Source organism: Pinus tabuliformis, chromosome Q, assembly GCF_031772625.1.
Source record: "Pinus tabuliformis cultivar Carrire ecotype Pingquan chromosome Q, CPIR1, whole genome shotgun sequence".
Classification (NCBI taxonomy): domain Eukaryota; kingdom Viridiplantae; phylum Streptophyta; class Pinopsida; order Pinales; family Pinaceae; genus Pinus; species Pinus tabuliformis.
In genome coordinates, this window is record NC_142296.1 from 1,085,558,657 (window position 1) to 1,085,575,124 (window position 16,468).

Below are 16,468 nucleotides of genomic sequence, written 5' to 3' on the forward strand. Positions count from 1 at the left end.
CTCGGTGTGTTTTCTATTCTCTGTTCATGGCTTTAAAGCCAATCAATCTCATGATTGTTTGATTCCCCTTCTTCCTCCGTCGGATCGCCTGCTGTTGTTCGCTTGGAATTCCCTGTCTCTGCGTCATGGTCATCGGCTCACAGGGAGTGGCCACTTGTCCTCTTGCGAACTGTGCCAGCTCTTCCTCGTCGGTTTGGTTCTTCAGTTACATCACGGAATGAGTCATCCGCCACCTCGGCAGTCAAATCGGATCTCAAATCCTCGTAGATCTCGGCTTAATCCCCTGTCAAATCCGGTTCTTTCATCGGGCACATTTTCAGCCGTTAGATATGGAGCCCCCAGATCCAAAGTCATTCACACATTTCGTGCAGTTGACTTGCTCGACCGTTAGTGTGTGATGAGCGGCGGTTTTCTCTCTACTTCGCTTGCCACGCGTCAGGCGCTGAATGGAATCGCTAGGTTTTAGCCAAATTCGCTTGCCACCCAAGGGTGCCCCTGATAAATACCACTGGTTTCTGGAGCACGGGTCCCGCCTTTAGCCTTTTGTGCTATTTCCCACAGTTTCCCTGGCTTCAATGCGATTGAGCACTTCGGGGCCTTTCCATTTCGAGGGGTTTTTCCCTAAGCGCTAATCACGCATCAAAAACTGCCTCCTTTTCCTGATTCGGGCTTCCTGGTGCTAGTTTCGCCTCCTACGCAGTCTCCATGGGCCTCGGTCAACGCGCTTTGACTGGGGTCCTCGTCATTCCACGCTAGCTGCTAACTACCATTGTTTAGAGGTTTTTATGATCGCTCTATGCTCTTGAATTCGAGGTTTGTCCCAATCTAATACAGTCATGGTACTTTGATTATTCTTCATGGATCCAATTCGGATCACGGCCTTCCCACTGAAAAAGCTTTTGGATGACCAGAAGTTGGTTTTCAAGCATCGACTAAGTGAGGGTACTATTGTCTCACTTGTCCAATCTCAATCCACTTTGTTGCTCGTCTTTGAACCCTTGAGCCCTACTCTGAGGTACTCAACATATCCTTTGCGCGTCATCCTCAACTTCCTATACAGAAATGTGTCTTCCTGCAATTCATTAACATATTTAGGTAGCAGGTCATTAATAGAAGGAAAATGACTTTGCTCTTCAAGATCCTCAATTAGAGAGGGTTCAAACAATCTCAAGCAATCTACATTTACAACTGAGTAGATGTGCATGTAAGCTAGTAGATCAAGGCGAAAAGCATTTTCACCAATCTTCTCAAGTATTTTAAAACGTCCATACCTAATGGGCTTTAGCTTTTTACCTTCACCTTGCATCCTGTCCTTGCTGATATTTAGCCAGATTTGGTCAACAACTTGGAAACTATGCTCCATCCGATGCTTGTCATGCCTAGCCTTGTATTTGGCTTGGCTCTTTTCTAGTTGTTGTTGTACTGCCTGGTGGATCTCCTAGATTTGTTCAATGAACCTAGTTGCCCTGTCCACATCACTGTGTCCCTCAACTATGGTATCTTTACCAAAGACAAAATCCAAAGGAGACCTTGGGGTGAAACCAAAACAGGTCTCAAAAGGAGATCTCTGTGTAGAAGAGTGTTTTGCTTTGTTGTAAGCATGCTACACCTAACACAAATGTCCATCCCAAAGCTTAGGATTTTTGCTGCAATATCCTCTGAGTAACTGGATCACTATCTTGTTAACTACTTCTGTCTAGCCATCAGTTTGTGGATGAAAAGCAGTGTTTTTCTTCAGTTTGGTGTCCATCAATTCCCACAGACTTAACCAAAACTTCCCCCCAAATCGGGTGTCTCGATCAAATACAATGGAAGTGGGTAATCCAAAATGAACCCATACATGTTCAAGAACAGTTTTGCAGTTTGTTCAACTGTAATCTGTTTTTTACAAGGTATCAAAATACACATTTTGTTCAACCTATCCACAACAACATATAGAAAATCATGACCTTTCCTAGATTTAGGTAGTCCTCCAACAAAATCCATGGAAACACTTTCCCAAGGGTGAGAAGGTACTGGTAATGGAGTGTACAAGCCTTGTTTTCTGTTGCTGGGCTTGCTTTTAGCACACATAGTACACCCTCTTACATATCTAGAAACTGTCTCATTCATTTTTGGCCAATAACAAAATCTTTGTAGCTGTGCAATAGTTTTACTTACCCCAAAGTGACCTGATATCAGAGAAGTGTGTGCTTCTCTAATTATCTTTACTCTCTCAATTTGTGTAATGCAAAGTTTCCCACAATGGTATAAGAGTTGGTCCTTTACATGATAATCCAATTCTTCTACCCATTTGCCTTGACACAAAGTTGCATATACATTTTTGAAATCTATATCTTGAGCATACTGTTCAATGTAGCTTTCATGTAGCACAGAATTATGCTTAAGTATAGTAGATACATTTATAATGGGTCTAGATAACATATCTGCAACTTTATTGTGTATGCCCTTTTTATATCTGATGACTAAATGAAACTATTGTAGAAAACCCATCCATCTATAGTGTCTTGATTACTGCAACTTAGGTTGGGAGTGTAGATATTGAAGTGGTTGATGATCAGTATGTATTATTGTCTCTTTACCCATTAAGTAATGTTTCCACTTTTTCACACTCTGAACTAATGCATACAATTCTTTATCATATGTAGGATAGTTAACTACTGCAGGATTAAAAGTCTCAGAATGATAACATATGGGTTTACCGTGTTGTGTCAACACTGCTCCCATGGCATAGTCACTGGCATCTTTTTGGATCTGAAATGGTCTTTGCAGGTCAGGCAGTGCTAGTACAGGTGCTATACTAATCTTTTCTTTCAAGGTGTCGAAGGCTTTCTGATGTTTGCCTCCCCACTGAAACACCTTGTTCAATCTTGTTAAAGAATGTAAGGGAGCTGCAATTGAGGAAAAGTTAGAAATGAACTTCCTTCAATATTGTGCCACCCCTAAGAAGCTTCTCACTTCTGTAGCAGACCTGGGTTTAGGCCAGTTCACAATGACTGCCACTTTAGAGGGACCTATCTTCAATTCACCACCCCCTACTATATGACCCAAATAATTTAGAGATGTTTTTCCAAATTCACATTTTGAGAGTTTAACATGAAGTTTTTCTCTTTTAAAAACATCTAATGTTTTCTTAGCATGCTTTAAGTGTTCTTCCCATGTTTTACTAAAAATCAGAATGTCATCTAGATACACAATAACAAAATCATCAAGAAAAGGTCTGAGTACATCATTCATTAATCTCATGAAAGTAGCAGGAGCATTAGTTAAGCCAAAAGGCATAACCAACCACTCATACAATCATTGCTTTGTTTTGAAAGCAGTCTTCCATGCATCTTGTTCTGCAACTCTAACCTGATGGTATCCACTGTACAAGTCTAGCTTGGTGAAATAAGCAGCTTCTTTCAATTGATCTAAAAGATCATCTATGCGAGGAAGGGGATAACAATTTTTTATTGTTATCTTATTCAATGCTCGGTAGTCAATACACATTCTCCACGAACCATATTTCTTTCTCACCAAGACAATTGGTGACCCACATGGTGATGTGCTAGGCCTGATGAACCCTTTCTCGAGCAACTCCTACACCTGCTTCTTGATTTCAGCATTCTCTAAAGCAGACAACCTATACATTCCAATGTTAGGCAATGGAGCATCTTGCTGCAAAATAATATCATGTACTATTTCCTTTTTGGGTGGCAGACCTTTAGGTTCTTGAAACAAGATATCATACTCTGAAACAACCTTTTCTAAATCAGCTTGTTGTTTAGCATTACAGCCCTCAAATACATTGGTTTTATCAGGTTTCTTTTCCTTTACAACCATCAGTAAGAATTGTTTGCATGAATTTATCATTCTTTTCATCTGCCCTGAGTTTATGAGAGTATAATTATTCTTGAGCTTATGAGCTCTTATAAAGTATTCGATTCCATCTTTGACAAGTAGATACTTGTTCTCATCTCTATAGAAAATAGTGTTTCTATCATACAAGTAAGGACTTCCTAAAACAATTCCACATATATCCAAAGGAATTATGTCTAACTCAACCTCATCTACAAATGCTGACCCAAAAGAAAACTTGAGTTTGCACTTAGTCACTTGTAGTTGTGCTTTATCATTCAACCATCCTAATGGGTATGGTTTCTTGTGAGGTGTAGTTGATAATCCCAATTTCTTTACAATTGCTTCAGAAATTAAGTTTACTTGCGAGCCACTATCAAACAAAGTATCAATCTTTTGATGTTTGGAAATAACTCGAATATGGAAAAGCTCACGTCTTTTTCTCTCATTTTCTTCATCAGTAATAGATTGTGCAGAATTACTTGTAGATGCTTCAGAACTCTTACCTTTTATACCTGTGGTTGCAATGGTTGTTTCATCTCCCAAGTCTGACCCCAGATATTTTTGAATATCTGCAGCAGTCTTCTTCTTCTTGCCCTCGAATTTCTTAGGTCTCAGCTCTAGATGCAGAATCCAACAATGCTCATCATCATGCCCATCCTTTTTACAGTGAGTGCATGAAGCCTTGCTTTTCTGTGCAGTGTTAGCCTTCCTTGCTTTCCACTTCTGCTTTCTTTTCTCCTTGCTCTTGCTTGCAGTGGGTTGGGATGGTCCCCCAACTTCTGGATTTCCATTCTTTCCTCTAGCTTCTAGATGAGTAGCTTGTACAGATACCTCATCTATACTAGTGGGATTGAACATGAGGATGGTATGCCTCATGTAGCTATGCAGACCACCAATGTACTTCAACAGAGTCTCTGGTGAGTCTAATGGGATTCCTAGAATCAATGCTTTCTTTCTAAATTCTTGAGTGTACCCTTGCACACTTTGCCCTTTCAACTGCCGAAGAGTTTGCCAACTCATCATGGCTTATTGCATGTAGGCAATGGATAGAACTATTTTTTTATTGCAAAAACAAATTCATTCCAGACAGAGATAGTCTTACCATGTCTTTTCAGGTCAGCTTGGGTTCTGCCTTCCCACCAAACCAAGGCAATGCCTCCTAGGTGTAGGCTTGCCAGCTGAATCTTGCTCTTGTCTGAGTCGATGTTCTGTACTCTGCAATAAACATCAATTTGTCTAATCCAATTGTCCAACTTTTTTGCATTTAGCTCTCCATCATATATAGGCAAATCAAATTTAACATCTAGCTTGATCAAAGATGCTTTCTTGTTATGTACAGGGCTATTAGGAGGTGTGAGAAAGCTTTCCTCTTTCCCTTTTCCTTTTGAGTGGTCATGGAAATGTGATTCATCTTCTCCTTTGTCTTGTTTAGAGCCTGATGAATCTTCATCCTTATGTTTTCTAAAGTCCTTATACATTTCTTCTACCATGGACTTTATGGCTAGGAAACTTTCTATGAATTGAGGGTCTGGACCCATAGGACCTTCCTCTGACATTGTCTTCTGAGGATAGACTCTCCCAATTTCAGGATTAGTTTCGACCAACTCTCCTTCTCCTAATTTGAGCTTTGATCTAGTGAGCATTCACAACTAAACCAACACAAGCTTGTCTAACCTTATAGCCTAAAGCTCTAATACCACTTGATCTGAAAATCACCCTTTGAGTGATCTCAATTAAAGATTTATTGAATGAAGGTATTACAAACTCATGTGCTAGTGTGTGTCTATGTTATTTTAGGCAACAGATCGATCAGATTGCAAAATACACAGACACTGGAAAATGGAAAACAATAGAGAAACACATTAAGCAAACACAAGAACACAACTAGTTAATAAGGAGTTCACCCTATCCTCCAGGGCTACGTCTCTGGTCCAGTTTTCAGTGGTGGCCTTCTTTTATTGTGTCTTAAAGTAGAGAATTACAATGAAGGAGCTCAATATGAGTCTCCTAAAACAGAATTTTCTTGGCAGGGTGGTTCTTGGATTCCCCATGCCACTAGAGTGCACAGACTCTTTTCCTTACCAGCTCTTGACCTTTCAGGTCTTTAATGGAAGAAAACCCAATGTGGTGCTTAGTCCTGATAGATCCTCTCAGGAATGGCTTGAATCTCTCAAGCTCTCTGGTGCTCAACGCTACCTATGGTCATCTCAGCCCTCTGTATTTCTACTTTTGCTTCACTATCTCTTCTTTTCTCTGTCGTTGTCTTCTTCTCTCTGATTCTTCCTCTTGGAATCCTCTCTCGGTGTGTTTTCTATTTTCTGTTCTCTGTTCATGGCTTTAAAGCCAATCGATCTCACGATTGTTTGATTCCCCTTCCTCCTCCATTGGATCGCCTGTTGTTGTTCGCTTGGAATTCCTTGTCTCTGCGTCATGGTCATCGGCTCATAGGGAGTGACCATTTGTCCTCTTACAAGCTGCGCCAGCTCTTCCTCGTCAATTTAGTTCTTCCATTACATCACAGAATGAGTCATCTACCACCTCGGCGGTCAAATCAGATCTCAAATCCTCGTAGATCTCAGCTTAATCCCCTGACCTATTTTGTTCTTTCATCAGGCACGTTTTTAGCCATTAGATCTGGATCCCCCAGATCCAACATCATTCGCACATTTTGCGCAGTTGACTTGCTCGACCGTTAGCGTGCGATGAGCAACGACTTTCTCTCTCCTCTGCTTGCCACGTGTCAGGCGTTGAATGGAATCGCTATGTTTTAGCCAAATCTGCTTACCGCCCAAGGGTGCCCCTAATAAATACCACCGGTTTCTGGAGCACAGGTCCCGCCTTTAGCCTTTTGCGCTTTTTCCTACGGTTTCCCCGGCTTCCATGCGACCGAGCACTTCGGGGCCTTTCCATTTCGAAGGGTTTTACCCAGTGATCAGAAACTGCCTCCTTTTCCTGATTCGGGCTTCCTAGGTGCTAGTTTCACCTCTTGCACAGTCTGCATGGGCCTCGGTCAGCACGCTTTAACTGGGGTCCTCGTCGTTCCATGCTGGCTACTAACTGCCACTGTTTAGAAGTTTTTCTGATCTCTCTGTGCTCTTGAATTTGAGGTTTGTCCTTATCTGATACAGTCATGGTACTTTGATTATTCTTCATGGATCCAATTCGGATCATGTAAGGTCGTTCCTTTCCAATTACATTGGCCCCCTATCCTCCTTGTCTCACTAGATATGATGAGGCTCACCACAACAGTAGAAGGAAGTGTTTCTGGGAAATCCATCAAAATAGGGGTGTCAAGTATGTCTCTCTATGTCCCTTTCCCCCTTGAAAGGGTCTCATTATATAGGATTCTCATAGATATGGGAGGATGAATATGAACAATAGGGCCAAGAGAAGTAAGGATAAATACTTCATATATTGACCCCATGCTAAGTCATCTTATCCTAGTTCAAATTCATCATCTTCGGAAACCAAACTCTACAAGATTTGATCCCTCATTGCACTCTTGCTAAAGGAAACTAGTGATGTTGATAACCCCATCACCCTTTGGTAACTGATACAGAGCATTGCATCTCCCTTTTGCTGAGGAGATACAATGATGAGTCACGAGAGTGTGTATATTTAGGGACATGGGAGTGGTATCTCAACCCTCGACTAATATAAGTTAAGATAAGGTATTTCCTCCATCCTATGGATAATATCGAAGGATATGGGATCGATATCTCAACCCTCAAATAATTTTATTACATAAAGTCTCTCCTCCATCCTAGGGATAATATCCAAGGATCTGGAGCGGTATATCGACTATCAACTAATGTGAGTGAAGATAAGGCCTCTTCTCCATCCTAGGGATGAAAAATGGGCTGATAAAAAAATTATCCCTGGTGTATAAGGTAAGAAGATAAAACTATGTTTGAATACATTATCATATGAAGCTTCAAGAAAAAAAATGTAAGGAAGGAATTAAGAACCAAGGAACTGGTTAGGACTTTCCCTTACAACCAATACTCAATCATATATAAATCATCCCCAAGGTGGGAATATCCTTGAGTAGTAATAAGCAATAACTGAACATGGCCTCCAAAACTATACACCATCAGATCCATGACATGAGATGCTAAATACATGGACATGAAGGAAGAATAGGTGCATGCCATCAATAAAGAGATCATAGCCACTAGTAAATACACTCATTGGATCTATGTCACAAAATACATTGGTAGGACATTAGACACATAGAAGGAAGGTGCCTTTGAGTGGTCCTAAAAGTACACAATATTGTACATAATCCATTGCAACTTTGGAGGGGTGGCATATAAGAGTGAGATGTCCCAAAGAAAAAGGTCTTCGTACCAACATTGATGGTGCAAATTTACATTGTGTGAATATATGAGTTAATGTCAGGCATGGTAGAAACCACTTGATTATTGGCCATTAAGGTGTACTAGGAACATATATGAAGGGACCCACCAATGATGAAAATGGACCATAAGATACAGAGCACAATTCACTTAGCATGAATAGAAGAGTTGATGTTGAACATTCATGATTTGATCGATGAAGGATCAATGAGGAAAATCCACTATTGATTGCAAGAAAATCTGCCATTGAGGACAACAATAGCCAAGGTACTACTAGATTTTAAACCCCTCTCCTACATAATGAGTTGATGTCAACAGGAGGAGATTCATCAAAGGAGGGCCTTGATGTCCCTCATCAATTGACATGAAATAGACCAAGATATGATCTGAATATATGAAGTCACCAAGTAAAACTAACACATGGATGAGCAACGCAAAAGATCAATAAGGACCGTAGATGGCCAAAAGAGGTTTAGACTTCCCTTGAATATATAGTGGCAAGGAACAAAAAGGTAACTTGGCAGCATTGACGAATGAGAACCATGTGATATCATGCAACAAAGAAAGAGACATTGAAGCATGCTCCATAACGATCAGTAGATTAACCAACCGGAGGAGTAAAAAGACTCATATTTATGGCTCAACTTCTAGGAAAGTTATAACCCATATTGAGGATAACAACACAAAAAGGTGTCATGTCCAAGGGAAATGCAACAAATGTTGTCATTTTTTGTAAATAGACTAGAATATTCCCCCCTCTAATTTTTTGTATCTCCTTCATAGATTAACAAGAATGAAATATAAACTAAGTGCACTCGACAATGTCTTTTTCATTCAATTTTAATCGACCCAAACAAGGTAAAAGAATACTTGATAGGGTGCCTTTTTTGTTTAATTTTGATGATATAAAAAATGGGGTAAAAGTGTGCTTAATGAAGTGTTTTCTTCGTGGTTTAGCAAGATCAAAGAAGAGATAGTAGTATGCTCAGTAAAGTGTCTTCTTTGTGGTTTAAGAAACTTGAAGAAGAGATAGTAGTATGCTCAGTATCAATCTCATTGTTTTAAAAAGTGAGAGAATCAAGAAGAGTAAGCTCGTTATCTTTCATTATTTAACGAGCATAAGAAGAACACAAATGAATCTTATCTTAGAGAAACAACTGGTATAGACAATAAGCATCTAGTTCCAAGCTAGAGGAACTGCCTTAAGCAAGATCATGCGCAGAGGTTGGCAAGGAAAACCCACTCATCACAGTGATCTCTCTAAGAAGGGTAAAATCACCAAGAGAAGGTAAATCATGATGCAAATGGTAGGAGCTCAAATGTGGTTGCAATGGTAGTAAGAGAAGAAAGTGAAAACAACAATGTAGAAGTAGGAACAAGACATTAGTAGCAGATAGCGTAAAAAATCGCAAGGTAACAAAAATATTGTTGGTATTTTCCTCATGATATAACCAAAATATAATAAAAGGGAGAAAAATGAAGCTCACTTCATGTCATGTCAGGTCTATAGGAGGAATCATGGGCCTATAAAAATATGCATCATGGACACAAAAATAACAAGTGGGTTCTATTCTAAGGCATCTATGAGGAGGCGGGCTCTACTGCACAAGTTATGACATGCAAATAAAGAGAGGGTAATGTTTCAACCTAGCTGGATCAGACCTAAGGTGCAACAAAAACAATATAGATGATCAATAATACAAAGAGAGATGAAGGGAAATAACTACCCCTTTATGTTGAGGTCAAGAAATCGCACCTATATCTAGTAATTGTCACAATAAAAACACCACCCTATCTCATAAAAACCGTCCAGAAAGACTAGACCCATGGTTAAATCACATAATGAAAGAAATAAAACATATATTAAGTAAGAATAGGACAATATATAATTTTATTTTTTGCATTTTATAATCATTTTTTTGAACTTTTGGATATGATGTGTTATCTATGTCTAGTTCATCTCTTACTTATGGTGTTGAATTATGTGATTCAAAATCCATGTTTCGTGGACATGCATGCTTGTATAAATGCTCAATTATTGTGACAATTGTAAACATAGTTAGAGGATTAACATATGTAACCTCTAGGTCTCCTCATGGTTGCACGCCTATGGAAATCCATGAGTATGTGATTGAAAAAGGAAAATAAATCACTAAGAATGATAAGCATCAAACCAAAACAACTTACACTCAAAAATAAAAAGCACTCACGTCACATACCAAACCAAAACTAAAATACATATGTATAAGGTACAACATAATCTAATAGGTTATGTTATTTAGTACCCAACCCCAGGCATAAGCCAAGGATCCCTATGGATGTTTATGAACTCATGGGTTGTTGTAAGCATCATATGGCACACCATTTCAAGGCCACACTAAACAAAGTTGAATTGTCACATTCCTAAAGGTTGATGATTCCAGAGGAAAGCCTAGAATTGTATCATTATTAGGAACTGCCCAAGGACATAGAGAGTGAGTGGTCTCATGAGATAGTACAATGCCTTAATGATGGCTAAAGAAACAATGGAGGTATAAGACACTCAACAAAAGGGGATTTTTGTGGACAATTCATTGGCAAGTTCAATACTAAAAATCCAAGACTTGACTCGATCCAAGGGTGGAACTTCATTGGATGACACGACAAATGGCCCCTGGACCAATTTAAGATATTGTTTGCAAGCTCCACTATATTTAAATGAGGGAGTATAAATGCATCATGAATCATATCCTCCCTTGGTTTATCAATTGAATCCATGACCTCTAAAATGTCCTTTTGTGTAGCACCAAACTTGACATTGAGGAAATCATGTTAAATAGGTGGAGTGGTGGCTTGCTAAGGCGGGGTATCCTGATCATATTACATATTGGGATGGATCTTACAATCAATGTTAAGAGGTGCTAACAAGACCACCAGAGAGATAATATCATTTTCTAGGAGCAACATGTGCTAACCATATGAGTCTACATCTCAAGGAGATGGAACCACCCAAGGGTTAATGGATCGATGGGATCCATTGGTGATGGATGAAACCATATGTATGGGAGAAATATAAGTAGAATTATTGGGTTGGGGCATGGAAAACATGTCCATCAATGAAGAATTCTTGAACATACCCAAACCAAAATTCAAATAGATTGAAGGTGTGTCACCAACAAATGGCACTACAATACTCATAGTGGTTGTCTTAGTCAGTGTGCAAAACACAGGTTGATCAATCATAATTATCTTGCCTTCATGTCTAAATCAAAGAATGTAAAATATTGATGACATGAGAAAAATCATGGCATAAAACCAACTGCGCCCAATGAGAATATTATACTCATGTGGGGCATCAATTACCTCTACATCAATGGTAATGGTTTTCCCCCAAGCTTGATGGAAAATGCTAGAATGACTCCCTTTAGTAAAAATGTGTGGTTGTCAAAGGCTTGGAGTGTAATGGTTGATTGAACAAGTTCAGAAGAATCGATAGATTTCTAGCATGATAAGGACATGATAAAAGTGGACGATCCTCCATCCGCAAGAATGGGGTAAATATCCTCATTGAGGATGTGAGTTGAGATTTGAAAGGTGATCTTATGGGATAAATGGTATCGAATTGCATCAATGTCAAATGTAATCATATTAAAATTTGAGGGATCAACTCCTCTGAGAACAGTTGTTATAGACATTTTTGGGCACTGCAACCCCAATCATAAATGTCCATAAACCAAGGGCTCTTAAGTCCCTAAAAGTTTTGTTCCAACCTCTAAAAGAACAAGGTCAACTGATTACATCTTCTCCCAGAAGTTCTCCATGAAAAACTGCTCAGAACTGGTCAAAACTGGACCATCTCACCTGCTCCATGGTCAAAGTGCGCTGCATCCCACCTAAATACACACAGGAGGTGCGATGCATCTTGAAAAGCCCTTCTATGGGGTGCGATGGGCGAGAGTGGACAAATGGCAGGGTCAATCTGCAAGGTGGAGGATCATGGAATCTTCTAGAAACTTCTCCTGTGACACTTGCCTCTCTGCATTCACCCAGGGATGAGTAAGAGATCATCAATCTCCAAGTGGAATCAAGAACTATCAGAGAGGACACTAGTCAAATCTCAAAAGCTGACTCACCCCCCTTGAAAACATCTATATATGGATCCCTCATCCCAGAGATCCAGAGGCTGGAATTTTGTATCTTGTAAGGAAGTGCTGCTAGTTTCTTGGTGCAATATCATAGTGTTGGGTGATCTAAGCTTTTCATGAGGTGAAGAAGGGCTTTCTTGCTGAGAGGATGATGCTGGGTCAGAACAATTGGTTGTAATCCTCTTTGCTCTTTCTTGATTATCAATAAAGCTATTCAAGTTTTCCTCCACATTCTTGTATGATTGATGTTATATGCATTTGTGTGGTCAATATATATCTGGTCCTATATTGTTTATGATAATAGATCTATGTTCTTGGATAGTGTTATGCTGCTTTGATTCTACAGGTGCTCTTTGAAGCTGGGTAGACGAGGAAGCGAGTGGCAAATATCTATCAGAAGGGAGAGGAATCAAGCGAGGAACCAAGCGCAAGACAGAGGTTGGTCTCCTTATTCCCCTCTTATCTATTTCTCATAAAGGAAAACGAAAGTAGTTTTAGTTTGTTTGTTTCTAAGGTAGCTACCAGCCTTAGTGGGACTAGCACCTCCGCATAGACACTAATTTTCCCAATAACAAAATGGCGACTCCACTGGGGAGCGAATAGATTGTTTGTTTATATACATTTGTTTGCTTGATAAACTTACAGACGGAGCCTAAAGTTAAGCCAGCTAGCCTTCGAACTACATTTGCTATGCAAGTGCAAAGTAGATCAATGCTGCTTCAGTCTATCTTCGGGTTTTGTTTATGAACTGAACAATTGATTTACAAGCTCTCTAATTGCCCTTGTGGTGGCTCTAGTAACCTCTTTAGATCTACCCCTGTGATTGATTTACTGATTACCACTTGCTCAGCCTAAATCCCTGAACTAAGCTGCAAATTGTGACCCGGAACCCAGTTAAAGTTTCATCCCTGGTCCAGCGCACTGTCTCTTCTGTGAATTCTAGATGCATCACCCTTCCCGAGTGTAGTAGGTGTGCTACATCTCTTTTTCACTGTGTTGCAGGTGCGTTGATCAGAGAAGGCCTTTCCTGCTCCTAGATTTTGGTTTCTGTGTTCACTCTTTTTAGCTCTATTCAAGAGTTTTGCTGCCTATAATTAGTACACCTCTATTGAAACCCCCTTACTTGCCATTATTCTGCCTCCATTGTGCAAAGGACTGTAAACGTTTTTATGTATTTTGATCCATTTTCAGTTCTCTTTTACAAAGAAGTAGCGTAATTGTACCGTCGTTTCTTGATTTGAAAGTGTCGCAAGTGTTGTTTTTAGTCATAGAAGAGAATCATATTGTTCTTAATAGTTGATTACACTGTTACTCTTGTATTTGATTTGAATTAGTAGTTTTTCAAGTGTCGAAAGCAAGTTTTCAATTCCAAATCGCAAAGTGTCATCATTGTCCTCATTTTGTCTTGAAAAGAAACTTGTTAGTAAAAGTCGCTTTGAAAAATAATTCAGATTTGCGCTTAGCTTTCTTTTTATCATTCACACATTAAGAAGGCTGAAAAAAAATACATGCATGTGCATTTGCATTTAGACTGTTTGTTGGTTTGATTTAGGACAGTGCATATAGTGTGTGTTCTTTGCTCTATGTTGAAAGAACGCCATCTCTCTCTCCTTAGTAGCTAGGATTTTCATTGCAAAAAGAAGATTAAACGACTGTTTATCATCTTAGATTGCATTTTAGGAATTGTACATCTACATCACGTGGTGAATGATGAGCCCCAAATTTTGGTAACATTTTGGGCTCATTTGGCCTACTTACCTTGCTCAACCCTTCATTTTTTATCACTTATGCATCATTTCTTAGTATATTCATGTTATTTGTAGGAAGGAGGGCAGTCATTATGCCTATGTGGCTAATACATGTTTATTTCAGGTTTTTTTGACATTAAATGGAGCAAAACCACGCAGATGGAGGCAAGGAGACAGCCAAGGTGGCATTTCGGTTTTGTAAGAAGGTTGTCCACAGCCTTGAATGACCTTCCTCGTGATCTCCACCCCAACTCCGAGCTCCAACAGCTATCACCACCGAGCTAGAACGCAGCCAACGGATTCTACAGGAACAGCAGTTTACTTTTAGTTGGACAGCCAAGCCCCACTAATTTAGGAGGCCAGCTTGGCCCTCATAATGTATAAATATTGAGGCTGTAGCCTTCGATGGGGACTTTTGAACCTTTGTTGCAGATTTTGAATCACGAGCTATAGCTCTGTTTTGCTCTTTGTAAGCCATTTTTGGCATATTGTTAGACTTATGGTTATGATCTTTTAATAAAAGGCAGGCAGATTTGAGTTCAATTCTGAGTTCTTAGAGGAGCTATAGCTCTCAGGTTTGGGCCCAACCTGAGAGCAATAGGCCTCCTTTCTTTGTATTGTTACTTGTCTTTCCTTTCAGCATTTCATTTCTTTTCCTTTACATGCACTTGGAAAACACAGTTTGCTGATTCGAATTTCTTGATGTGATTAAGTAGGTTAGTTTTATGGATAAAGTGCTTTCAGTAGTTTAGATTAGAGTAAGGATTGGAGTTAATCAGAGTTCGAAAAAAGGTTGAATGCACACTCACTTTCACCTCTGTTTGGGGACCGGAAGTGCAGACCGTGCCAACTACCAAAAACACTGTTTTATATGTTCATGCAAGCTTTAACGCAATAATTTCAGTTGTAGGAGTGTCCATGCACTTAGATTTTGTGGAGTAGCTCTTCGTCTCAGCACCATGCACGATTCTCCCTTAACTTACATTGTTGTTCTTTGGTTTTTAATAAAACAGTGAGAGTAGATTGATGACATTTCGGTGATACTCAAGACAGAGGAGATTTGTTCCATTTACACTGCGCAGCACCACTTTATCATTTCCTTCTCCTTCTCAGCCGTGCCTAAGCCATCTCCTTACCTCCCAGCTAGATCATTTGCCCACCAACTCTTCTATTATCCACGTTGTTTTATCTTTTCGGCCTTCCATTGCCTCTAACCTCCTCTAGATCAACCAGCTTTACACACTCCCTCTCCATCTCACCTCTCTGTCCATAAGCCATCACAAGCTCCCCTCCTACATTTCTCTCCACCCATACAGCTCATTCACTCCTCCATCACCCAAAACTCCGATTGCAGAACAACCTGTAGAAGTTAGCAGACTTCCTGTAGAAATCCTGAGCTTCCTGTAGGATCCCCTGCAGACATCCTGTAGAAGCTTGCAAACACGGTTGCCAGGCATCTGAACGTTGTGAACTTCTGTGGAATGATGCTAGGGATCCCTTAGACCCTCTATGAGCCTTCCTGACCTTTTCCAAGCCTTCCTCCCCTTTATCTACTCCTGCACAGTCAAAACCCAGTAAGAAGCACAGTCATAATAACTCCAACCACTTGAGCAAAAATACAAAAACATGTTCTCTTCAAATGAAAGTAGTTTAGACTCATGCATCTCATCTCACTAGAAGTAATGGCATCATTTTTAGAAGTTGCATTCCCACCATTGCATCGTAGGGATTAAGCTGGTCAAATTAGGGTTTACTAGGGTTTCCATGTTTTGTTGGATTTCAGTTCATTCTTGCAAAGTAGGTTAATTTCCTTTGAGATAGCTTTCGTTCATCACTTGAAAAGCTTCTTCTGAGAACATATAGAAGTTGGCTTGAGCCCTAGTGGACTTGTGCCAGCTAACCAAGTGACAGCTGCGACAAGAGCTAGTACTTGTGCATACAGCACCGTCGCTTCCAAGTTTGTTACGAACTACCGGGTTGATAAAACTAGAGAAGGAAGCTCCAGGAGTTGTAGCATTATTGCTACAATACTGGAGCCCACCATATTTTTGGCGTCGTTGCCGGGGAAGCGTCAGAGTATTAGTAATTGTTGCTTTTCTTCTATTTTCCCACTCTCGCTTTCTGCCAAGTAGTTTATTTCATTTCCATTCTGCAAAAGTAGCATAGACATTTCCTGCTTTCATAGATTAACATTTCAATTCCGCAATTTCAATTTTGCAAGCATAGATTAGCATTTCAATTCTGCAAGCATAGACTAGCATTTCCATTCCTGCAATTTCATTTGAGCAAAGTAGATTAGTTCTTTCCTGCTTTCATTTCAATTCTGCATTTTCATTTCAGCAAGATAGTTAGTTGTAGATCAATCTGTTTCAGTTTTTGTAGGTACCAAAGAAAA